Raw genomic sequence first — 26,179 nt, forward strand, 5'->3', positions numbered from 1 at the left:
AATACATAGATTTGTTAGATATATAATTACCCTAATAAAGTCTAATAATTAATCAAATATTTTTTAATTTTAATTAGTAACTATACTGTGACAACAATTAGGATTGGTGTAAATAGTTGGCAAGACAGCCTGGCACAAAAGTCTGACAGGCAGGAGGTAAATGCAATTCAAGGACACTAGGAGACTGAATATTTGCAGTCCAAAAAATTATGATTTTTATTTTTTTATATACTGTTACAAGAATTATGATTGGTGCCACTAATTGGCTAGTTGGGCCTGGCACACAGGCTGGCAGATATGAGTCGTGGATGGTAGGTAGGGCAGCAATTTAACACAGTATGCTGTGTAAGTGACAAAAACACAGGCCTGATAGAAAATTAAGTTAGATTACACTAGCAAAATATTTTAAAATTTTAGATTTTAATATTAAAATAATGTTAAGAAGTGCAATGCACATATGAGTGGTCGCACTGGCTGGCTGCTACGTAGGGCAGCAATTAACAACAGTATGCTTTGTAAGTCAGATAGACAGTTAGACACAGGCCTGATAGAAAATAAAATTAGATTACACTAGCATAATGATTTAAAGACTTTTTTTGGCAATTTAAAGAAAAAGGTTAAGCACATAAATATGAATTGTGGCTGTCTAGCCTTGGAAGGGCAGCTATTAAAAACAGTAGGCTCTGTAAGTCAGATACACACATGCCTGATAGAAAATACTATTAGATTACCCTAGAAAAATGATTTAAATTATTTTTTGGGGGGGGAATTAAAAAAAGGTTAAACACATATGAGTCGTGGCTCATAGACTAGGGAGGGCAGCAAGTAAACACAGAAGGCTCTGTATGTCAGCAAAACACACAGGCCTGATAGAAAATTATATTAGATTACACTATCAAACAAATTTAAAAATTTATTTTTTTAAATTTAAATTAAGGTGAAGAAGATATGAGTGCTGGGTGGATGCCTGGCACAGACCAATTAACCAAAAGACTGAAAAAAAATGAGGTATATTAATGCTGAGTGAGCCTGACAGACACAGGCCTGATAGTAAATGTAATTAGATTACACTAGCAAAATAATTTTTTTTTTTTTTTAATTTAAAATAATGTTATAAACGGATATTAACACTGGTGGCTGTCACAGAGCAATGAACCAGAGTATATGCTGTGTGACACAGGCCTGATAGAAAATGAAAAAAAATTACACTAGCAAAATAATTAAATTTTTTGGTTAGTTAAATTTAAACTAATGTTGTTAGGAAGATATCAGTGGTGGCAGTAATGACAGCAGCATATGCTGTGAGCCTTAAACACACAGCCTGAAAGCCAGGCAAATGCTAATAAAAAAAAAACGAAAAAAAAAAAAACGGCACAAAATATAGCCCTAAAAAGGGCTTTTTGGGGTGCTGTGCTTGCAGCAGAGATGAGTGGAGTCCTTCTGGACTGTAAATACACTAGCCTAGCTATGTTTTTCCTATTAATGTCAGGAGCAAAAACACAACACGTCCTCTCATTAAGAAAGCAAGGTCGTTATAAGTCTAAAATGGCGGATTCCGAGTAGCTGGGAGGGGCTGTTGTTGATTGGCTCTAATGTGTCAGACGGCTGTGACATAAAGGGTCAAAGTTTCCTCAATGATGACACATAGGGGCGGATCGAACATCGCCATGTGTTCGCCCACAAACGGGAACGCGAACAAGCTATGTTCGCTGTGAACCGTTCGTGGGCGAACAGTTCGGGACATCACTAATTGTTATCAATGCACAACAAAATTATTGTGCAGCATCACTGCTTGCAGTTCCTGACAATCACCCTAAAGTCATCTGAGGTTTCTTTTTCAAGGGACAGTAAAGGCAAAATTAAACTTAAATGCATTGGCTAGAACATGCTATATTTAACAACTTTCCATTATACTTCTATTAAAGGGACAGTCTACACCAGAATTTGTATTGTTTTAAAAGATAGATAATCCCTTTATTACTAGATATGTGCATGATCGAAAAATTAGTTTCGGTTCGGATCGATTCAGAGTTTTTCGAATTTCGTTTCGGACCGATTCGAATTCAGAAAACTTCGAATGAATTTGTTTCGGATTCGTTTCTGATTCATTCGGATTCGAAAAAATTGGATTCGGTTTGATTCGGAAATTCGGAATTTCGGTATGTGTGCTGTGTATTAGGCTAGTATTATGTACTGTATATTAGATGTAACCCATAGCAGAGTGATATAACCTAATATACTGTACAATACTAGTGTAATCCATGGCCATCCGAATTTACCGAATAAATCCGAACTAATTCGGATTTATTCGGTAAATTCGGCAGTATTTTAATTCGGAAATTCGGATTGATCCGAATCTCTGAATATGCTGAATTTTCCGAATCGATCCGAAACGAATTGCACATGTCTATTTACTACCCATTACTCAGTTTTGCATAACCAGCACAGTTATATTAATATACTTTTTACCTCCTTGATTACCTTGCATCTAATCTCTGCAAACTGCCCCCTTATTTCAGTTCCTTTGACAGACTTACATTTTAGCCAATCAGTGCTCACTCCTAGGTAACTTCACGTGCATGAGCTCAATGTTATCTATATGACACACATGAACTAACACCCTCTAGTGGTGAAAAACTGTGAAAATGCCCTGAGAGAAGAGGCAGCTTTCAAGGGCTTAGAAATTAGCATATGAACCTCCTAGGTTTAGCTTTTAACTAAGAATACCAAGAGAACAAAGCAAAATTGGTGATAAAAGTAAATTGGAAAATTGTTTAAAATGACATGCCCTATCTGAATCATGAAAGTTTATTTTGAACTAGACTGTCCCCTTAATGGTTTTGCTTAGTTCTCTTTAGACATGTGCATTTGAATGCTTTGTTAGCATCTGGATGTTGAAGGAGGAGGACGCTTGTGGTGTTCAGCTCTTTTCAGAGGCAGATTCCTTCTATAGAAAGTGCTACACACTGAGATCTGTGGAAATCCAGATCTTAGTGTGTAGCACTTTCACAAGTAGAACTCTGGGTCAGAAAAGAGCCGAACGCCAAGAGCGGCCACCTTCTTCCACATTTGGATGATAACAAAACATTCAAATGCCCATTCCTAGTTCTCTTGGTATCCTTTATCAAAGAATAATTCTATGTGAGCTCAGGAACATGCATGGGTCTTTGAATATCTAGCAGCAGTGTTTACTACAATGTTTATAACAATGTTGTACACTGCTACAGACACTGCTGCTATAGAATGCTAAAGACACGTGCACACTTCTAAGCAGAGATGTGCCTTTGTTTTGCCAAAAAATGAAAATTCATGATGAAAATCGGATATTCATTTTCGTTTTAACAAAACGAATATCCAAATAAATGCGCCAAGAAAAATTAAAGAAAATTTAAAAATACTTTAGAATCATCAGTATTTATTCTTCCCCTAAAATTTTTTGAAGGGTTTTACTTGTACCTTTACTTTTTACCTGTAACTTTGAACATTTACTATCAATTTAACGAAAACGAATGTAAATTTCAGTATTCGTTTTGTTTTAAATTAAATTAAACGAATACTGTATAGTGCAGCCAACGAATATTCAGGGAAATAAATTTCACCAAATATACAGTACAAAAATTTCAGACAAACTAAAAATTTCTTGGCTGCACAAGTCTACTCCTATTTCCCTACCTAGGTTTATTCTTCAACAAAAGATAGCAACAGAACAAAGCACATTTGAGAATATAAGTCAAATGGAAAGTTGATTAAAATTGAATGCACTGTCTAAAGGAATATAAAAACCCTTACACTTGTGGGATTCAGACAGAGCATACAATTTAATAATAAAAATAAATAAAATGTACTTCTATTATGGTATTGCTTAGTTTAGTTTTTTTTGCTTAGATTATTGCTTAGTTCCCATGATATTCTGTGTCAAAGAGATACCTAGGTAGCTGTCTAGATAACATGACAGGAAATCGTGCTGCCTCTAGTGCTTTTGCATATGGATAACTGCTGTCATATGGCTTTCATGTCCCTTTAAACTATACAAAAATATTTCTCCTTTTTTCTCTCTTAAAGGGATAGTAAAATGATAGATAATCCCTTTATTTCCCTTTATTTACCATTCCCAAGTTTTGCATAACCAACGCTGTTATAGAAATATACATTTTCCCTCTGTAATTACCTTCTATCTAAGCCTCTGCATACTGTCTCCTTATCTTAGATCTTTTGACAGACATTGCATTTTAGGCAATTAGTGCTGAATCTTTAACAACTCCACGTGCCTGAGCACAATGTTATTCATATGAAACACATCAATTTACGCCCTTTAGCTGCAAAAATGGTCAAATGCATTCAGATAAGAAGCGGCCTTCAAGGGCTTAGAAATTAGCATATGAGCCTACCTAGGTTTAGCTTTCACCTAAAAATACCAAGAGAACAATGCAAATTTGATGATAAAAGTTAATTAGAAAGTTGTTTAAAATTACATGCCCTACTCTGAATCATGAAAGTTTAATTTGGACTTTACTATCCCTTTAATTCTGAAACACCAACATTTCCTATTTTATAGTAGCATTTATTTATTTTTAGCACCATAAAATGCCTAATGTTCTCTCTAGTGTAAATAAATCTAGATTATAAAGCACTATATACAAATTACCAATATCATTGTAGACAATCTCTCTGGCTTCTGTCTGTTTGCCTACATTCTTGGCTAATATCCACATTGAAAAATAAGATACTGCATAGAACAAGACTGTAAAATAAGTGTCCCTTTCAAAACTTATAATTATACTTGTGTTTGTATTTGACTTTAAGACATTTTGTAAAATATTATGGCACTAATTATGAATTGTATATTGTAATAGTAATTATCCCCTGTAGCCATGTGTTTTACTAGAAGTAAATTTAAATGCTATTTGTTGTGTACTGATACACACAATAATCTCTTCCCTGTTCATAACAAGATTGGTCTAGTGTGAAATATATCTGTCTCTTTATGGCAGCAAATTGATTATCACTAAAATCAGCACTAGTTGTTAGAAATATCAAGCAATAGATTAATCACTGAGTACTTTACAGCTACCATGAAATAATGTCCAAAGCATTTAATAAAGATGTCAAATCTAAAAACATTTGTATGTTTAGATAAATCACTGTATTCTCCCTTTCCATTTTTTATTTCCTATCTTCTTTATAAATAAAATTGGAAAAATGAATGTTTGCATATGATTAACAGGGCCCACCTCTCATAATATTTATTTTGTTTAGTCTGTTGTATGTATCTATTTTTTTTCCCATGAATCACAGTATATCCCTAGTCATGTACCTAATGCTGTACAAAGTACAGTATCTTACAAAGAAATATTGTTATTAATAATAATAATAATAATAATAATAATAATAATACTATAAATAATAATAATAATAATAATAATAATAATAATAATAATAATAATACTATAAATAATAATAATAATATAAATAATAATAATAATTGAACTTGCCGTACAAATTATTATTATTATTATTATTATTATTATTATTTTATTATTATTATTATTATTATATGTATATTAAATAAAGCTAATATAACAAGTAGAAAGACATTTCATGCTTTCAAGACTCCTATGTCTGGAGATTTTGCCCCACAATATGTAAGTGCACATATGGTATTTAATAGTTCAGTTTCATTAATCATATCATTTTTTTTTTCTTATAATAGAACTAGTAGGTTTTTAAATAAATAAAATATTTTTTTTAACATAATCAACAATATCATTTGAGTTCAACATATTATTCTCTTTTTTATTTTTTAGTAATTTTGACAGATATTATTGATCTGGCCAGTTACTTTGTTTATCCAGAAGGGGACAACATGCCAGTTATATGTAACAAAAGACACAGTGTCATGTCAGCTAAACTAAATTTTGCTGAAAGTGACAGCATTACAAAAACTCCTTTCACGGTTAATTTTCTGCTTCATATTTTTTACCATCAATACATATGGCAGTGCAATAGGTCACACAAATTAGCTGTATGGAGCAAATGGTTTATCTCTGTCTAGGTTGCTGTACTTGACTTCTCTCAGTTAGAGCACCAGCGAATGAAAGAGAAGCATAGCTTATAGTAATCATCCGACCCTATAGGACAAAAAAATACATTTGTTATTACAGTTCTTTACATGATTTTCTTATGTGGCTTTTTGGAAAGGATGAAAGAAAAATAGTCCCCCATCTGCTAGGTCATGCCTACAAGACACATTCTGTCTAGTCTTAAAAGCAGGAACAGCTTTGCCTGTGGGATACCTATAATTATTATGTGAATCAGCCTTGTGCCTGCTGTAGCTCATTGTTCCGCTAACACAAGCTTGAATGAGAACAGTGGCTCCAGGCTGTGAGTTGATAAAGTGCAACTTTTCGATTTTACTCTTCTAAGGCTCCAGTATTATGTGGAATCTATGAGTGACATCTTTGGCCTTCCTTTGGGCTCAGCAGATTGAATCTGTCAAGCTGTGTTAAACAATGTCTAAGGGACATAACCTTAGCATAGCCTGTCATTTTTCCTACTAATTCAGACTACATTTAATCAATGAAAGTCATTTCTTGTTTGTTTAAGTCTTATATCCAATGGATATTCACAAGTACATCTTTGCCCTGAACCTCTGCCCTTTCAGACCAGGGCAAAAAATGTGTAACATTAAAAAGATTAAGGTAAAATGACACACTTAAAAAAAGCCAAGGCTGAAAAGGTTCATAATCTTCATTCTATTTATCTAAATAAACTGAATTACCTGTATTATCAGCTGAGCCACATATTTAGATATAAAATAAACATTATTAAATTACATTTTAAATATACTTGTAACATTACATTAGAAGTATAATTGTGGTTATGGAATGCAGAAAAAATAGATCATGCACTATCTATTACACAATCTCCCTTGTCTTTAAGGAGGGGTTCACCTAGGTCAGTAAAACTATCCCTGTTATTGCAACAAACCACTAGTGACTTCTAGAAGTTCAAGGATTTTACTTTAGATTGTTTTAATAAAATAAATGGCCTTTCTACTTATTCTGATTAAATAGGTGTTAGAAAATGTGACATTGTTTGACTTTCCCTGTTTCATCAATATATATTATATTCATCAATTTATTGGCTAATTTAGACAATATATTTCACTATATCACTATATGTATAGGGGGGCAAAATGTCACTTTGTAGATAGATAGATAGATGATAGATGATAGATATGGCTAAAAAATTCCATCTTCTTATTAGTGAAGGATTCTAAGCATAATATATTAAAGTATATAAAGTACGTTATTAATTGTTGATGAGTAAATGTTGATGATGCCTTTTATTATTTGTTTATTTTTGATTCCTAAAAAAATGTTTTATATCACACACACCTTTCTAAGGTAAAGTATAAGGGCTAGATTATGAGTGGAGCGTTAATTACAGCTCCCGCTGAATGCTAACACTGCTCGACTTCTACTCTTTGCGCAAGTCAGGTATCTCTCGTATTACAAGTTAAAAGTAAATATTTATCGCTTGAGCGCTAACCCAATTCATGCAAAGTGCAGAACTTAGTGGAAAAAAACTTAGCACCCATACTCACACTCTAAACCGAATCACCATAAGCCCCCTACTTTAATAACCATTAAACCACCACATATCAACCAATAGAATAAAAACTTTTACTATTGGCTGATTTGAATTTGAAAATGAAAATCAGCCAATAGGAATGCAAGGGTACCTCTATATAAAAGGGGTACCTCACATTCAAAATTCAGTGTGGGGTTGGTGACCGCAGGAAGAAGTCTGTGAGTAAAATCAGAAGGTGGATGAAAACCGCCGAAGCAATGAAGATAAGAAGATGGAGTGCTGCCAGAATGAAGATGAAGATAATAAGATCACCTCTGGAATGAAGATGGCGCACCGCCACCCAGATTCATCTTTGGTGTGTACCATCTTTGGGGATTAGGGTTAGTATTTTTTTTTGGGGGGGGTTAGATTAGGATTTTTTTTCGTGTTTTTTTTTCTGGGCAGCAAAAGTTCACTGAAAGGTTTTTTTAGATAAAATATTCTTTCTTGGGGGGTTTAGGGTTGTTTTTTTTTAAAAAATAAAAAGAGCTAAGACACTTTATTTATTGTTTATAGGAAAATAGAAAACTTTATATCTCTCAAATAAATAATGGATCATACCCATGTCTGAGTTGTTCAAATTGTAATTTAAAGATTTAAGGAAAATAATTCTTTAGCCCTAGAAGAGGAAAACAATATAAGTTAAGAGGCTATTACAGTGTGAATCTAGATATATTATTTATGAAATAAACTAGCCACCAATTAGCAAGCGCTACCCAGGTACTAAACCAATTGTTTTTTAGCGGGTTTTTTTTTTAAAAGAAAAGAGCTAAGAAACTTTAGGGCAAAGCCCTAAAAAGGCCCTTTTTTAGGGCTATATTTATTGTTTAGTGTTAGAAAGTTTTTTTATTTTGAGGTGTTTTTTTTTAAAGTAAGCTTTAGAATAGGCATAACTCTTTTTTTATTTTTGGTAATTTCTGTTATTTTTTGTAATGGTAGTTTTTTATTTTTTTAAGTAATGGTTGGTTGCTTTTTCAAGTAATGGTAGGGTGTTTTATTTTATTTTTTAAAGGTAGTTTTTTTTTACGTAAAGGTAGGGTTAGTCTATTTGGGGTAACTTAGGGGGTGTTAGGTTAGGGGGTTTATTGTTAGTGGGTTACTTTTTGGTGGGATGAGTGGTGGTTAAGGGGTTAATAGTGTAGAAGGTTACTTTGCAATGTGGGGTGTGGTGATTTAGGGGTTAATAGTGTATAGGGGTAGTTTGCGAAGTGGGTGTGTTGTGGTTTAGGGGTTAAAAGTGTAGAGTGGTAGTTTGTGATGAGGTTATGTGGTGGTTTATGGGTTAATAGTATAGAGGGGTAGTTTTCAATGTGGGGGTGTGGCAGTTTAGGAGTTAATAGTGTAGTTTAGTGTAACTGTTTCCTCTGGACAAACTCTTTATTTGTAATCTAGCCCTATATCTCTTATTTTTGACAAGCAAGAAACAAGCATAACAGTCCAATCAGCTGACAGACTTGATCTGCCTATCAAAAGACAGCCTTTGGGGGGCGGAGCCAACAGCCAAGCAGATCGGACACATTATCAAGAAGCTCCTCAGATATATTGCCTAAATAAGCTAACCTAAGAGAAAAGGGGACATTCCACACCCTCTATCACATATATACAGAGTCATAGAGCATCCCTGCATAAGTGGAAGCCTTCATCTTCAGGTCTATGACAGAACTTGAGTTGCGGTCAGGCAGATGAAGCCTGAGGCCTTGCATTACAGCATGCACGTATGCTCGCCAAACCTAGATGTTAACAACACACACCAGGGACTTACATCTTAATCTGGAGGGTTGGGGATCTGCTCCGGAGCCTGGTTTGGTGCCGGGCAGCGAGTTATTAATGAGGAGGCTTCTGATTGCAGCCAGTGGAACATCGAACAGAAGTGCTGCAGTGGACCAAAACTATGGACCAAAGTGAGTTATATATTGCTCCCCACTAGTGCTCAGTATGCCCTTCTATTAAGGCCATAGTCTCCACAAGAAGGCGTAAGAGGTCCTCTTATCCCTGCAGCTAGCAAAAATAGTTTTGGCGCGAGTCACCATTTTCCGCATCCTCACAGCTACAGACACCACTATCAGCTTAGTTTGCCACATGGAGGTAATTTCAGCAACTCAGAGCAGCCCGGATAAAATAAAGAGCTGAAGAGAATTGAGCCAACTACGTGGATTCCTGTATTAATAGTAATTTACAGCATATGAGGGGGAATCTGAGGTCACCAATTGCCCATGCCCCATACCCTATACACGTTGATTGGAACTTCCTATTACCTTTCATTACAACAGGGCAGACACCCAGTACAAAACTCAGCCAGTTTAAGACCACTTGGTCCTGATTAGAGGTGTAGGAAACTGCAAGTGGAAAACACATTGGCCTGTGAGTGAGACTGCTTAAAGTTTTAAAAGCGCTGCAGAGGGACACAGTTACTAAAAAACACCTAGGCACCCCCTTCCTGCTGAGCGCAGTCCCATTTATATTTAAATTTGACGCTTTGATAAATGGGGCACACACTTTCAGGAGTGGCCAATGATAGATTATAGAAGAGTAAAAGCTTGAAGGATATTCTAGTAAAAAATGGAAGGACTCAAAAGAGGAAAATGTAAAACTTTATATCTCTCAAAGAAATAATGGATCATACCCATGCCTGAGTTGTTCAAATTGTAATTAAGATTTAAGAAAAATAATTTTTTAACCCAATAAGAGGAAAATAATTTAAGTTAAGAAGTTATTACAGTGTGAATCTAGATATATTATTTATCAAATAAATTATCTACCAATCAGCAAGCACTACCTAGTGCTGAACCAAAAATGGGCCAGTTCCCATGCTTTTAAAATAAAGATACCAAGAAAAATATATAATAGATGTAAATCATAAAGTTGCTTAAAATTGCATGCTCTATCTGAATCATGAAATAAAATAATTGGGTTTCATAACCCTTTAAGTATACTCTTGTGAACAATATCACATAAGTTTATGTAGGTTATTTCAATTGAAACTAATTTTTCACTGCTAGTTTATCTGCTTCAAATGTCTCTGATGCATGAAAATACAGCTATACCTTGCAAGGGAATTTAACAACATTTCAATGATTCAAGTAAATACTAATTAGTTTTCAAATTATTTTTTTTCACTTTTTTAAAGCTCCCGTGTTAAATTTGCTAGAGGCTTTTTGTGCACATCGAATAGCGCGCGTATTACAAATTGAAAGTAAAACTTTTTTGCACAAGCACTAACCCAACGCGCTGAAAAATGGGAAATACCAGCCTCAATACAGACTTCACAGCTCCCCTACAGGGAGTGCAGAATTATTAGGCAAGTTGTATTTTTGAGGATTAATTTTATTATTGAACAACAACCATGTTCTCAATGAACCCAAAAAACTCATTAATATCAAAGCTGAATAGTTTTGGAAGTAGTTTTTAGTTTGTTTTTAGTTATAGCTATTTTAGGGGGATATCTGTGTGTGCAGGTGACTATTACTGTGCATAATTATTAGGCAACTTAACAAAAAACAAATATATACCCATTTCAATTATTTATTTTTACCAGTGAAACCAATATAACATCTCAACATTCACAAATATACATTTCTGACATTCAAAAACAAAACAAAAACAAATCAGTGACCAATATAGCCACCTTTCTTTGCAAGGACACTCAAAAGCCTGCCATCCATGGATTCTGTCAGTGTTTTGATCTGTTCACCATCAACATTGCGTGCAGCAGCAACCACAGCCTCCCAGACACTGTTCAGACAGGTGTACTGTTTTCCCTCCTTGTAAATCTCACATTTGATGATGGACCACAGGTTCTCAATGGGGTTCAGATCAGGTGAACAAGGAGGCCATGTCATTAGATTTTCTTCTTTTATACCCTTTCTTGCCAGCCACGCTGTGGAGTACTTGGACGCGTGTGATGGAGCATTGTCCTGCATGAAAATCATGTTTTTCTTGAAGGATGCAGACTTCTTCCTGTACCACTGCTTGAAGAAGGTGTCTTCCAGAAACTGGCAGTAGGACTGGGAGTTGAGCTTGACTCCATCCTCAACCCGAAAAGGCCCCACAAGCTCATCTTTGATGATACCAGCCCAAACCAGTACTCCACCTCCACCTTGCTGGTGTCTGAGTCGGACTGGAGCTCTCTGCCCTTTACCAATCTAGCCACGGGCCCATCCATATGGCCCATCAAGACTCACTCTCATTTCATCAGTCCATAAAACCTTAGAAAAATCAGTCTTGAGATATTTCTTGGCCCAGTCTTGACGTTTCAGCTTGTGTGTCTTGTTCAGTGGGGGTCGTCTTTCAGCCTTTCTTACCTTGGCCATATCTCTGAGTATTGCACACCTTGTGCTTTTGGGCACTCCAGTGATGTTGCAGCTCTGAAATATGGCCAAACTGGTGGCAAGTGGCATCTTGGCAGCTGCACGCTTGACTTTTCTCAGTTCATGGGCAGTTATTTTGCGCCTTGGTTTTTCCACACGCTTCTTGCGACCCTGTTGACTATTTTGAATGAAACGCTTGATTGTTCGATGATCACGCTTCAGAAGCTTTGCAAATTTAAGAGTGCTGCATCCCTCTGCAAGATATCTCACTATTTTTGACTTTTCTGAGCCTGTCAAGTCCTTCTTTTGACCCATTTTGCCAAAGGAAAGGAAGTTGCCTAATAATTATGCACACCTGATATAGGGTGTTGATGTCATTAGACCACACCCCTTCTCATTACAGAGATGCACATCACCTAATATGCTTAATTGGTAGTAGGCTTTCGAGCCTATACAGCTTGGAGTAAGACAACATGCATAAAGAGGATGATGTGGTCAAAATACTTATTTGCCTAATAATTATGTACTCCCTGTATTTCCAAAAGAATGTCTCATGCCCCTCTGTGTTTTACATAGTAATAGGAATTTAACATAGCATGCTACACCTCATTATTACCTCTTTGTGTCTATAATTTGGAGGTGACTATCATGACTCTTTTAAATAAAATTTCTCTTTAATCTATTAAAATAAGCAGAGAAAAATAGACTTTGCAATAGACAATCCCCTACTTTTAAAACCTCCTTGTTGGTCTGAGGATGAGGAAATCACCATTTATCATGGTTATCACATGCATCCTTGCTTGACATTTGACACCTCATTTAAAAGAAGGATATTTCTTTTTCAATGAGGGGTAACCTTACTGATACAGAAAACCTAAAGAAACACAAAACTTTAATAAGCAACCTGTGTTGTATGGACTGAAAAAAAGAAGGGTATGTAAAAAAAAGAAAATCTTGTGGCAAACCAACGTAGATTTGTAAAGGAGTACAGAGTACTTGTGGATAGCTATTATGTTTTTATGAGGCACAAACTGATCTATTCATCTTCTTAGTAATATTTTATAGATTTATAATTTTGTCCATTAGGAATTAAAGAAGGCTATGGGGCATATTTATCAATGTGCAAGCGGACATGATACGAAGTAACGCACCTTATGAACTGCGGATGCAATGCCGCCCCCTGCAGATTCGCAGACAATTGGCCGCTAGCATGGGGTGTCAATCAACCCAATCATATTCGATCGGGTTGATTTCTGTCCGCGGCCTCAGAGCAGGCAGACAAGTTATGTAGCAGCGGCTTATAAACCACTGCTTCATAACTTCTGTACGGAGCTTAATAAATATGCCCCAATGTGTTAATGCTGATCAGTTACAAATTGATAGAAAGTTTGGTTACCTCTGCAGTAGACATATAACAAGTGAAAGAAAAGCATAGTTTGACATGTTTAGCAGGCTGCATAAAGCAATTATAGAAAAAAATTGTAAATAGGTAGGCTAAGAACTATGATTATGGCTTTATGCCAAAACGCATAATCTGTTTTCGCCGGCTCATAAAACTTACATGCATGTATGCTGTTTTTTCAATTTTATATGTAATAAAGTGGATTTAACTTTTAGTTGACTGGCACAGCTGGGCAGCTTTTAAGCATAACAGGGATTGAAGGTGCAACCTTCAATTTCTTATTTTAAAGGGCCAGTCTACTTTAAATGTTTTATTGTTTAAAAAGCTAGATAATCTGTTTATTACCCATCCTCCAGTTTTGCATAACCAACATTGTTATATTAATACACTTTTTACCTCTGTGGTTACCTTGTATCTAACCCTCTGCAGACTGCCCCTTTATATCAGTGCTTTTGAAACTTGTGTTTCAGCCGAGTAGAGCTGACACATGCATAACTCCATGGAAGTGAGCACAATGGTATCTTTATGACACACATGAACTAGTACTGTCTTGGCTGTGAAATTCTAATCAAGGGATTAGAATTCAAGCTATGCGCCTACCTAGGTGTAGCGTTCAACAAAGAATATCAAGAGAACAAGACAAATGATATAAAAGTAAATTGTAAAGTTGTTTAAAATTGGATGCCTTATTTCATCATTTAAAGTTTAATTTTGACTTTGCTGACCCTTTAATACATTTTAGAATGTGTATGTAGAAAGCATTTAGGATCGCGATTTGTGTAAATTCGAACTGTACTTTGAATGTTTCTGTTTATTGGTAACAAATTTTGATCATGCTTTGTATATTTCTGTGTATTTTTTACAAACTGATATAGGAAGATAAGAAAGGCCCCTGTAAGTTTTCTGAATGCTCCATCAGCTTTCTACTTGCTTTCCTTGCCATTGCTATTATACACACACAATTAAACAGAGAGGGATAATGCTGTCAGGAAGATAGAGAAGTGAGAGAGACAGAGAGGGAGAGAGAAGAACAACATAGAGAAAGAGAGAAAAATAGAGAGCACTATCTACTAGTTTAACTTTAAGTTCAAACTGCTTTCCAGCTGAAGTATATTTTTATTTGTATATATTTTATATTACTGAGATGACTAAAATGATGTTTTTTTTGTAAACTTAGGTTGCATAAAATATTAGCTATCAATTACAAACTGAGGCCTAGATTTAGAGTTTGGCGTTAGCCGTGAAAACCACTGTTAGAGGCTCCTAACGCTGGTTTTAGGCTACCGCCGGTATTTGGAGTCACTCAAAATAGGGTCTAACGCTCACTTTTCAGCCGCGACTTTTCAATACCGCAGATCCCCTTACGTCAATTGCGTATCCTATCTTTTCAATGGGATTTCTCTAACTCCGGTATTTAGAGTCATTTCTGAAGTGAGCGTTAGACATCTAACGACAAAACTCCAGCCGCAGGAAAAAAGTCAGTAGTTAAGAGCTTTCTGGGCTAACGCCGGTTTATAAAGCTCTTAACTACTGTGCTCTAAAGTGCACTAACACCCATAAACTACCTATGTACCCCTAAACCGAGGTCCCCCCACATCGCCGACACTCAAAAACATTTTTTTAACCCCTAATCTGCCGACCGCCACCTACGTTATCCTTATGTACCCCTAATCTGCTGCCCCTAACACCGCCGACCCCTGTATTATATTTATTAACCCCTAATCTGCCCCCCTCAACGTCGCCTCCACCTGCCTACACTTATTAACCCCTAATCTGCCGACCGCAAAGCGCCGCCACCTACGTTATCCTTATGTACCCCTAATCTGCTGCCCCTAACGCCGCCGACCCCTATATTATATTTATTAACCCCTAATCTGCCCCCCACAACGTCGCCTCTACCTGCCTACACTTATTAACCCCTAATCTGCCGACCGGACCTGAGCGCTACTCTAATAAAGTTATTAACCCCTAATCCGCCTCACTAACCCTATCATAAATAGTATTAACCCCTAATATGCCCTCCCTAACATCGCCGACACCTAACTTCAATTATTAACCCCTAATCTGCCGACCGAATCTCGCCGCTATTCTAATAAATGTATTAACCCCTAAAGCTAAGTCTAACCCTAACACTAACACCCCCCTAAATTAAATATAATTTTAATCTAACGAAATTAATTAACTCTTATTAAATAAATTATTCCTATTTAAAGCTAAATACTTACCTGTAAAATAAATCCTAATATAGCTACAATATAAATTATAATTATATTAGAGCTATTTTAGGATTTATATTTATTTTACAGGTAACTTTGTATTTATTTTAACCAGGTACAATAGCTATTAAATAGTTAAGAACTATTTAATAGCTAAAATAGTTAAAATAATTACAAATTTACCTGTAAAAGAAATCCTAACCTAAGTTACAAATAAACCTAACACTAGACTATCAATAAATTAATTAAATAAACTACCTACAATTACCTACAATTAACCTAACACTACACTATCAATAAAATAATTCAATACAATTGCTACAAATAAATACAATTAAATAAACTAGCTAAAGTACAAAAAATAAAAAAGAACTAAGTTACAAAAAATAAAAAAATATTTACAAACATAAGAAAAATATTACAACAATTTTAAACTAATTACACCTACTCTAAGCCCCCTAATAAAATAACAAAGCCCCCCAAAATAAAAAAAATGCCCTACCCTATTCTAAATGACTAAAGTTCAAAGCTCTTTTACCTTACCAGCCCTGAACAGGGCCCTTTGTGGGGCATGCCCCAAGAAATTCAGCTCTTTTGCCTGTAAAAAAAAACATACAATACCCCCCCCCAACATTACAACCCACCACCCACATACCCCTAATCTAACCCAAACCCCCCTTAAATAAACCTAACACTAAGCCCCTGAAGATCATCCTACCTTGTCTTCACCATACCAGGTTCACCGATCGGTCCAGAAGAGCTCCTCCGATGTCCTGATCCAAGCCCAAGCGGGGGGCTGAAGAGGTCCATGATCCGGCTGAAGTCTTCATCCAAGCGGGCCAGAAGAGGTCTTCCATCCGATTGAAGTCTTCATCCAAGCGGCATCCATCCGGAGCGAAGCGGCAGCATCCTGAAGACCTCCACCGCGGAACATCCATCCTGGCCGACGACTGAATGACGAATGACGGTTCCTTTAAATGACGTCATCCAAGATGGCGTCCCTCGAATTCCGATTGGCTGATCGGAACAGCCAATAGAATGCGAGCTCAATCTGATTGGCTGATCGGATCAGCCAATCGGATTGAACTTGATTCTGATTGGCTGATTCCATCAGCCAATCAGAATATTCCTACCTTAATTCTGATTGGCTGTTAGAATCCTATCAGCCAATCGGAATTCGAGGGACGCCATCTTGGATGACGTCATTTAAAGGAACCGTCATTCGTCGTTCAGTCGTCGGCCAGGATGGATGTTCCGCGGTGGAGGTCTTCAGGATGCTGCCGCTTCGCTCCGGATGGATGCCGCTTGGATGAAGACTTCAATCGGATGGAAGACCTCCTCTGGCCCGCTTGGATGAAGACTTCAGCCGGATCATGGACCTCTTCTGCCCCCCGCTTGGGCTTGGATCAGGACATCGGAGGAGCTCTTCTGGACTGATCGGTGAACCTGGTATGGTGAAGACAAGGTAGGATGATCTTCAGGGGCTTAGTGTTAGGTTTATTTAAGGGGGGTTTGGGTTAGATTAGGGGTATGTGGGTGGTGGGTTGTAATGTTGGGGGGGGGTATTGTATGTTTTTTTTTACAGGCAAAAGAGCTGAATTTCTTGGGGCATGCCCCGCAAAGGGCCCTGTTCAGGGCTGGTAAGGTAAAAGAGCTTTGAACTTTAGTAATTTAGAATAGGGTAGGGCATTTTTTTTATTTTGGGGGGCTTTGTTATTTTATTAGGGGGCTTAGAGTAGGTCTAATTAGTTTAAAATTGTTGTAATATTTTTCTTATGTTTGTAAATATTTTTTTATTTTTTGTAACTTAGTTCTTTTTTATTTTTTGTACTTTAGCTAATTTATTTAATTGTATTTATTTGTAGCAATTGTATTTAATTAATTTATTGATAGTGTAGTGTTAGGTTAATTGTAGGTAATTGTAGGTAGTTTATTTAATTAATTTATTGATAGTCTAGTGTTAGGTTTATTTGTAACTTAGGTTAGGATTTCTTTTACAGGTAAATTTGTAATTATTTTAACTATTTTAGCTATTAAATAGTTCTTAACTATTTAATAGCTATTGTACCTGGTTAAAATAAATACAAAGTTACCTGTAAAATAAATATAAATCCTAAAATAGCTCTAATATAATTATAATTTATATTGTAGCTATATTAGGATTTATTTTACAGGTAAGTATTTAGCTTTAAATAGGAATAATTTATTTAATAAGAGTTAATTAATTTTGTTAGATTTAAATTATATTTAATTTAGGGGGTGTTAGTATTAGGGTTAGACTTAGCTTTAGGGGTTAATACATTTATTAGAATAGCGGCGAGATTCGGTCGGCAGATTAGGGGTTAATAATTGAAGTTAGGTGTCGGCGATGTTAGGGAGGGCAGATTAGGGGTTAATACTATTTATGATAGGGTTAGTGAGGCGGATTAGGGGTTAATAACTTTATTATAGTAGCGCTCAGGTCCGGTCGGCAGATTAGGGGTTAATAAGTGTATGCAGGTGGAGGCGACGTTGTGGGGGGCAGATTAGGGGTTAATAAATATAATATAGGGGTCGGCGGTGTTAGGGGCAGCAGATTAGGGGCACATAGCGATAATGTAAGTAGCGGCGGTTTACGGAGCGGCAGATTAGGGGTTAATAATAATATGCAGGGGTCAGCGATAGCGGGGGCGGCATATTAGTGGTTAATAAGTGTAAGGTTAGGGGTGTTTAGACTCGGGGTACATGTTAGAGTGTTAAGTGCAGACGTAGGAAGGGTTACCGCATAGCAAACAATGGGGCTGCGTTAGGAGCTGAACGCGGCTTTTTTGCAGGTGTTTGTTTTTTTTTCAGCTCAAACAGCCCCATTGTTTCCTATGGGGGAATCGTGCACAAGCACGTTTTTGAGGCTGGCCGCGTCCGTAAGCAACTCTGGTATCGAGAGTTGAAGCTGCGTTAAAAATGCTCTACGCTCCTTTTTTGGAGCCTAACGCAGCCTTTATGTGGACTCTCGATACCAGAGTTATTTTTATGGTGCGGCCAGAAAAAAGCCGGCGTTAATTTTTCGGGTCGTTACCGACAAAACTCCAAATCTAGGCCTGACAAAATAATACACCATGAAATAAATATACTATAAACAAAAATATTATAGCTTTGAAAATTACAAAACAATAAACAGAACACAGAGAAAGTCTGGCAATTTATTGCAAGCAGACAGCAAGATTAAGATAAAAATTAAAGATTTAAAGAATCTGGCCAAATGGGTTAAGCCCAGGACCATGTCATGGCCTCTTCCTCTCTGGATGAGAGTGCCAGGCATTGTGTGTGTTGTGTTTATAATTTACTAGTTGATAAGCCTGCCCAGAGGCCAGTCTATGTGTTCAAAATGTAACCCCCCAAGCTACAAAAAATATTTGTATGGGCATTGCCCTTAAAAGGGCATTCAGCTCTTTTTGAAATTGCCTTATGAACCCTAATCTAAAAAAACAAAACAAAACAAAAAATTTAAAAACACTAAAGCCCCAAATAGGTACTCATGGTTTCAGAAGTCCAGCGGAGAAGGTCTTCTTCAAGGTGGGTCCATCATCTTCACTGCGGTGGTCCTCGGCGGCATAGAGGTTCCTCTTCATCTAATGTCCGTCGTATTCTGAATATTGAATGCAAGGTACCGCAATCAATTTCGGGGACCTTGCATTCCTATTGGCTGAATTTTTCAAAACAGCCAATAGGATTAGAGCTACTGAAATCATATTGGCTGTTCAAATAGCCAATAAGATTTCAGTAGCTCTCATCCTATTGGCTGATTTTGAAAATTTCAGCCAATAGGAATGCAAGGTAACCCAATAAATATGGGGTACCTTGAATTCAATCTTCAGTGTGCGGTAGATGATTGCATGAAGAGGAACCTCCACGCCTTCACCGAGGACCGCCGCCGAGGAGCACCGCCGCTGATGACCGCCACTGAGGATCACCACATCTGGGCGGTCTTTGTATGTAATTAAGGGGTTAATTTAGGGGGTCTCAGGTTAGAGGGCTTAGTCATTAAATTTGTTTTTTGCATTGTGGGGGTTGGCGGTTTAGGAGTTAATAGGTAAATTAGGTTTAATGCATTGTGGGGGGTTGGTGGATTAGGGGTTATTAGATATATTAGGTAGTTTGCAATGTTGTGGTTGGCGGATTTAGGGGTTAATAATTTTATTGGGTATTTAAAAAAAAAAATCTTAATACTTTTTTGCAATGCTCTGTTTGCCTTCGCTAGCTTACACTGCATCCCAGTGGATTCCGAAAATAGCAGGGTTGTGAAAAAATCCACCAGGTGAATTCTTTTGGCTGCATGCACAGCCAACATTTTGTTGGCTGCCTTGTGCTGCCAACATTCCTTTGAGGATGCGTGCGCAACTGCTAACGGCGATGGACGCGTTACAAACGTGATTATAGTATAGAGTAGTGTAATTTTACTTATGGGCTTTGAACACATGCTAGTCAGGGATTGTTTTCCATTTCATTTGATTAAAAAAACATGCATTGGGTGGCTGTAGGTAGGGACCCAGATGGGAAGAAACCTTGACTTGGTCCTGGACCTAAACCATTTGGCCAAATGCTGTAACTAACTCTTCCTTCCAACTCTAACATTTTTGCTTTTAATCTTGCTGTGCATTTGCAAGAGAATGCCAGATTTTCTGTATGTTGTTTTTATAATTTGTTTTGTAATTTTTCCCTATAGGCTTTGCACCAAGGCTGGTCAGGGGTTAATTGTATGAATTGGTGGGAGCTGAATAGTTGTTTTTGAGTATACAGGCCTTTGAGTTTTACAGTGACAGTATATCAAGTCCAGTATAAGAGTGCAGTCCATTTTTGTGTTTTCTTTCTTTCTTTCTATCTATCTATCTATCTATCTATCTATCTATCTATCTATCTATCATCATCTATTTATGTCTATCTATCAATAATTTTAATGCTGAAAATGAGACAGATGTACAGATGACATTTTCAGTTCAGCTGAATTTCCTTTAGTGCAGACCCAGAGTGCTTTAGCGCTAAGCCTCCTATTAGCACGGCCTGTGACTCTGTGAAGTAGACAGAATAAGCTTTGCTCTCCAACATGCTAAAGGTAAGTATTTTAAGTATATTAAAGAAAACAAATAAATACTGATAAATTGGTTATTACTCATTAGTTTTCTTTAAATTTAATGCTGCATACGTTTGGATATTCATTTTGTAAAAACAAGATGAATATCTGTGTTTCGTTAATGAATGTGCCTTCATGACAAAATGAATGCAGATGTCTACTGAAAATTAAATCATAGACTAAAACTTAAACTATATTTATATAAAATTACATTTGAGATAATTATACACTGATTCAGAAGTTAAATCCCTTTTAACTCTCAGCATGGAAAATTAATTATTTTGTTTCATTCTTTGTTTCAGGCTGTTCTATAATGAATATATAAAGGCACATTTTCCCCAGATTAACACTAAAATATAACCCGTCCTTGTCAATTATACCTCCTACTTGTAGCATTAATTCTAATGAAATAACTATTTTAACATGCTAATGAGAACAATTAGGTAAGAGCCTAACCCACATCTACAATACACAGCTAGAATAACATAGACATGAGGTGTAAATTAGAATATTCTACCTAAATACTCACTTTTTCCATAAATAGACTTCAGAGAAATATAACATATTCTCAAATATAAAGCAATATTTTATAGGACTAAACAATAATTAAGGAATTTATTGTGATTGTATCCTATAGAGGGAATGATGAATGTATGTTCATATAGAAAAATATATATTTATATTTATTTCATTAAATGGACAGTCTACACCATAAATTTTAAAAGATAGATAATCCCAGTCTACACCATAATTTTTAAAAGATAGATAATCCCTTTATTACCCATTCCCCAGGTTTGCATAACCAACACAGTTATATTAATATACTTTAACCTCTGTGATTATATTGTATCTAAGCCTCTGCAAACTGCCCCTTTATTTCAGTTCTTTTGACAGACTTGCAGTTTAGCCAATCAGTGCCTGCTCCCAGATTACTTCACGTGCACGAGCACAGTGTTGTCTATATGAAATACATGAACTAACACCCTCTATTGGTGAAAAACTGTTAAAATGCATTCTGAAAAGAGGTGGCCTTCAAGGTCTAAGAAATTAGAATATGAACCTCCTAAATTAAGCTTTCAACTAAGAATACCAAGAGAACAAAGCAAAATTGGTGATAAAAGTAAATTGGAAAATTGTTTAAAATTACATGCTCTATCTGAATCATGAAAGTTTATTTTGGTCTAGGCTGTCCCTTTAACTAAAGGACTTTGGATATTGAAACCAAGCTAACTTATTCTCCGTAAAGGCTTCACAACAGGAGTTATTAATATTTCACATTTCATTTTTCTTCACATTCATATATAAAACAGACTGACTTCACACTGGATTTAGCAAACAAAAAACTGTTACGTAAATATTACATATAATCTATTAAAAATAATAATTATTAATAATTATAGTTACTGTACAATATACATATATAGTATATTGATTTGTTTAGAATTTTTAAGTACATCCATAATAATTATTAACATTAACTTTATTACATTACAATGTTCTTTATATATGGTTGAAAATGTTCTTTGTACTTTTAAATTGATATTCCTATTTATATCTGTATGTATCTATACCTGTATATATTCATATAGGTACATAGGTATTGCTATATATTTTACATTAACACTAACAGATATATAGAAATATATATTTAAAAATACAATGTACATCTATATAAATAATTTTCATTATTTATAAATATTTTTTGATAGTTTATATTTAATAAATACATAACGCATCTTAATATAGCTGATGTCAGGTTAGCGCACATGAAGAATTGGGGTAATTATAAGTGCAAAACCCGACAGGAGCACATTAATTATTCATGTGCGCTAACTCCACATCATTTATATTAAGGTGCGTTATGTATGTAATATTATAAAATACTAAGAAATATTAATAATTAATGTAAATTATTTTTATAGATGTTCTTTTTATTTTTAACTATATATTTCTACGTATATATATATATATATATATATATATATATATATATATATATATATATATATATATATATATATATATTTGATCATGTTAATGTAAAATATATATCTATACCTATGTATCTATATGACTATATACAAGTATAAATATATACAGATATAAATACAACAACATTTTAAATTAGGGGGAGGTAAAAGGTGAGTTTAAAATCCTCAACTACGCACAAAATAGAGAAAATAATACATTGTGTAGTTCATTAATAAATCTAGACAGGCCAGAAGGCTTGTTTTTCCCATAGAAAACCTCTGGAATACATTGTTTCCAATGCAGCAAAGGATTCTGTGTTAAGATATGCAAATTAGGTTCACAATGACACACCTTTTTACTTCAAGTCCCTTAAGATTCCTGTGACGGATACCCCGGCTACCCCGACTGGGTAGCTCCGCCTAACGGGTCTTGCTTACTTCCTGCCAACTGCAGCTATGTAGCTAGCAAGTGACCACAGCCTGTAGCCACCCCTGATGCCCGACAGCATCAGTACCCTGGGTCCCACCCTGTGGCAGACTCCAGCTACCCAGAGTGGGTAGCTCTGCCTGAGGATCCTTTCTCTGTCTGGAACAGGCTGCTATGTAGCCCAGGAAAGTGATTTTATCTGGAGCCCACCCAAATAACTAGACAGACTAGCATTCAGGTGAAACAAGAACTGATTTTATTGAGCAAAACACACATCTTTTATACACACACTTATCTTGATAAGAACAGAAGACAATGTCACAGTTTTCACACCATTCCCGCCCTTCCAGACTGACCGGCACCTCCATAGCAACCCTAGTCCCACAGTATCCCAGGACACAGTGGTGATGGTTTTAGGGTGATCCCGGTGGAGCGGCAGCTGTCATTTTAAAGCTCTCAGTCCCCAGGTGCCACAGTCCAAAAATCAGCATGATTTGTTTCTGGGGACCGGAGTTACAGTCCGTTGAAGTTGTGGGGATAGGGGTGTCCAAAACCCCTGGTTCCCAAAGGAGCTCCCCTCCGGTAATTCCCCCACCTCTTGTCCTCCCTAGGGGCTACTAATCCCCAAAAGAGCGGAGCTCTGGGGCACATGGTTGCTGGAGCGACCAGGGGTAAAGTTAGCGGGTGTCCTGCTGTCCTGTGGTCGACCGGGAGTTCCAGGAGCCTGGACAGCCTGAGAGGGGTTAGGCGTGTGTCCTTTGTGAGGCGGCCGACCGGGAGTTCCAGGAGCCCGGCCAGCCTAGGAGGGTTTTCCTGGTCATACACCAGCTCTTCACAAGACAAGCAAACAAAAGCTTCCAGGGATTGTGGTTGCTCTGAGGAGCCCAAAACCACTGAGAAACAACAGGGGTGAGGCCGTAGGGGGGTGGGGGGTAGCCTTAGCTGTCTCGTATCCATGACAATTCCCTTAACACCAAAGTATCGCTGTTCACACAGCTTATAAGCTTAGCTAGGGTTAGTACAGTGATTCATAACTATCCAAGATATAAATAGGAATATCAATTTAAAAATACAAATAACTTTTGAAATGTAATATATTTACAGTCGATACGCAGTAAAACACATTATAAAATATTAAATAAAAATGATTTTTCATGTTTCAAGATATTTACTCCAAAGTGTGTGTGTGTGTATATATATATATATATATATATATATATATATATATATATATATATATATATATATATATATATATATATATATATATATGTATATATATATATATATATATATATATGTGTTTATTTCTGCATATATGATTGCGTTTGTGCAAATACATTTACTTTTAACTTGAAATATCCATACAAATTAATGCGGGCGTGATATTGCCATATTGTGCACAATAAATGTAACGCACCAATTGTAATCTATATATCTATATATGTGCTCTAGAAACTGATATAATTTGTATTTGCTGAAAAAAAAATATGTAAAAGTTTATTTAATATTAAGAATGTTTGCAAAAACATTTTTCACCTGCAAATAGCTACAAATTAACAAAGTAATAGTAGTAGATGAGGTCGAAAGAGAACAAAGATGCATCAAGATTAACCTATACACAACGTACCTGATACAATATACAATACATATATAAGCTGCCCATTGAACTTAAAGGGACACTGAACCCAAAAAATTTTCTTTCGTGATTCAGATAGAGCATGCAATTTTAAGCAACTTTCTAATGTACTCCTATTATCACATTTTCTTCATTTTCTTGCTATCTTTATTTGAAAAAGAAGGTATCTAAGCTTTTTTTTTTTTGGTTTAGACCTCTGGACAGCACTTTTTTTATTGGTGGATGAATGTATCCACCAATCAGCAAGGATAACCCAGGTTGATCACCAAATATGGGCCGACATCTAAACTTACATTCTTGCATTTCAAATAAAGAGAATGAAGAAAATTTGATAATAGGATAAATTAGGAAGTTGCTTAAAATTCCATGCTCTATCTGAATCATGAAATAAAAAATTTGGGTTCAGTGTCCCTTTAAATTAGTGCAATTAGAAAGTTGATGCATTTAACACAATTAATCATATCCATGAATTCTGTTTTTAATTGAAAACGTGTCTAAGTCATATTTAAATTTATGTAAATTCACTACATCCTTTGGGAGGGAGTTCCACAATTTTATAGATCGTATAAACTGTTTATGTTGCTTGAGATTAAATCTACTTTACTCAAGACTTAAAGGGACATGAAACCCACGTTTTCTTTCATGATTCAGACAGAGCAGAACATTTTAAACCACGTTCCAATTTATTTCTCTTATCTAATTTGTTATGTTCTCTTTGGGCCACATGTACGAAGGATTGACTGGACAACATTCTCAACTCGAGAAGTTGTCCGCTCGCCTTCGCTACATACGGGCAGCCAACTAACAGGATCCGCTGCCTCTATGTATCATTACACGCTGAAGTGAGCGTGTAATGCCCGTCCCTTCTCTAGCGTGAGAGAAGGGATTGTCAATTACAGAGAGCGAGCAAGCTCTCTGTGATTTTCCGTCGCCACCTCAAAGATGGCATAGAGTGTAAATAACAGTGGTCTAATGACCGCTGTTTCTTACATTGCGGGAAGCAGGCTCGCATATGCGAAAACAACCCCGCAAATGCTCCAGAGCAGCTTTCACTGCTTCGTACATGGAGCCCTTTGTATCCTTTGTTGAAAAGTACACCTAGGCAGGCTGAGAAGCTGCTGATTGGTGGCTGCATATATATATATATATATATATATATATATGCCTCATGTCATTTCCTTTCAGCTAACTCCCAGTAGTGCATTGCTGCTCCTTCAACAAAGAATATCAAGAAAATAAAGAAAATTAGATAATAGAAGTAAATTGGAAAGTTGTTTACAATTGTATATTCTATCTAAATCATGAAAGTAAAATGTTAGGTTTTATGTCCCTTTAAAGTATGACATCTTGTAATAAACAATTGTGTTAGAATAAATAACTCTACCACAAACTTTATATCTAAAGTAAAAATAATAGTTTTATAAACTTGTCAGAGTTTTAAGTCAAACTGGTTAATGCTATCCATTTAAATGTAAAGTG

The sequence above is a fragment of the Bombina bombina genome, chromosome 2 (genome assembly GCF_027579735.1).
Source record: "Bombina bombina isolate aBomBom1 chromosome 2, aBomBom1.pri, whole genome shotgun sequence".
Lineage (NCBI taxonomy): Eukaryota > Metazoa > Chordata > Amphibia > Anura > Bombinatoridae > Bombina > Bombina bombina.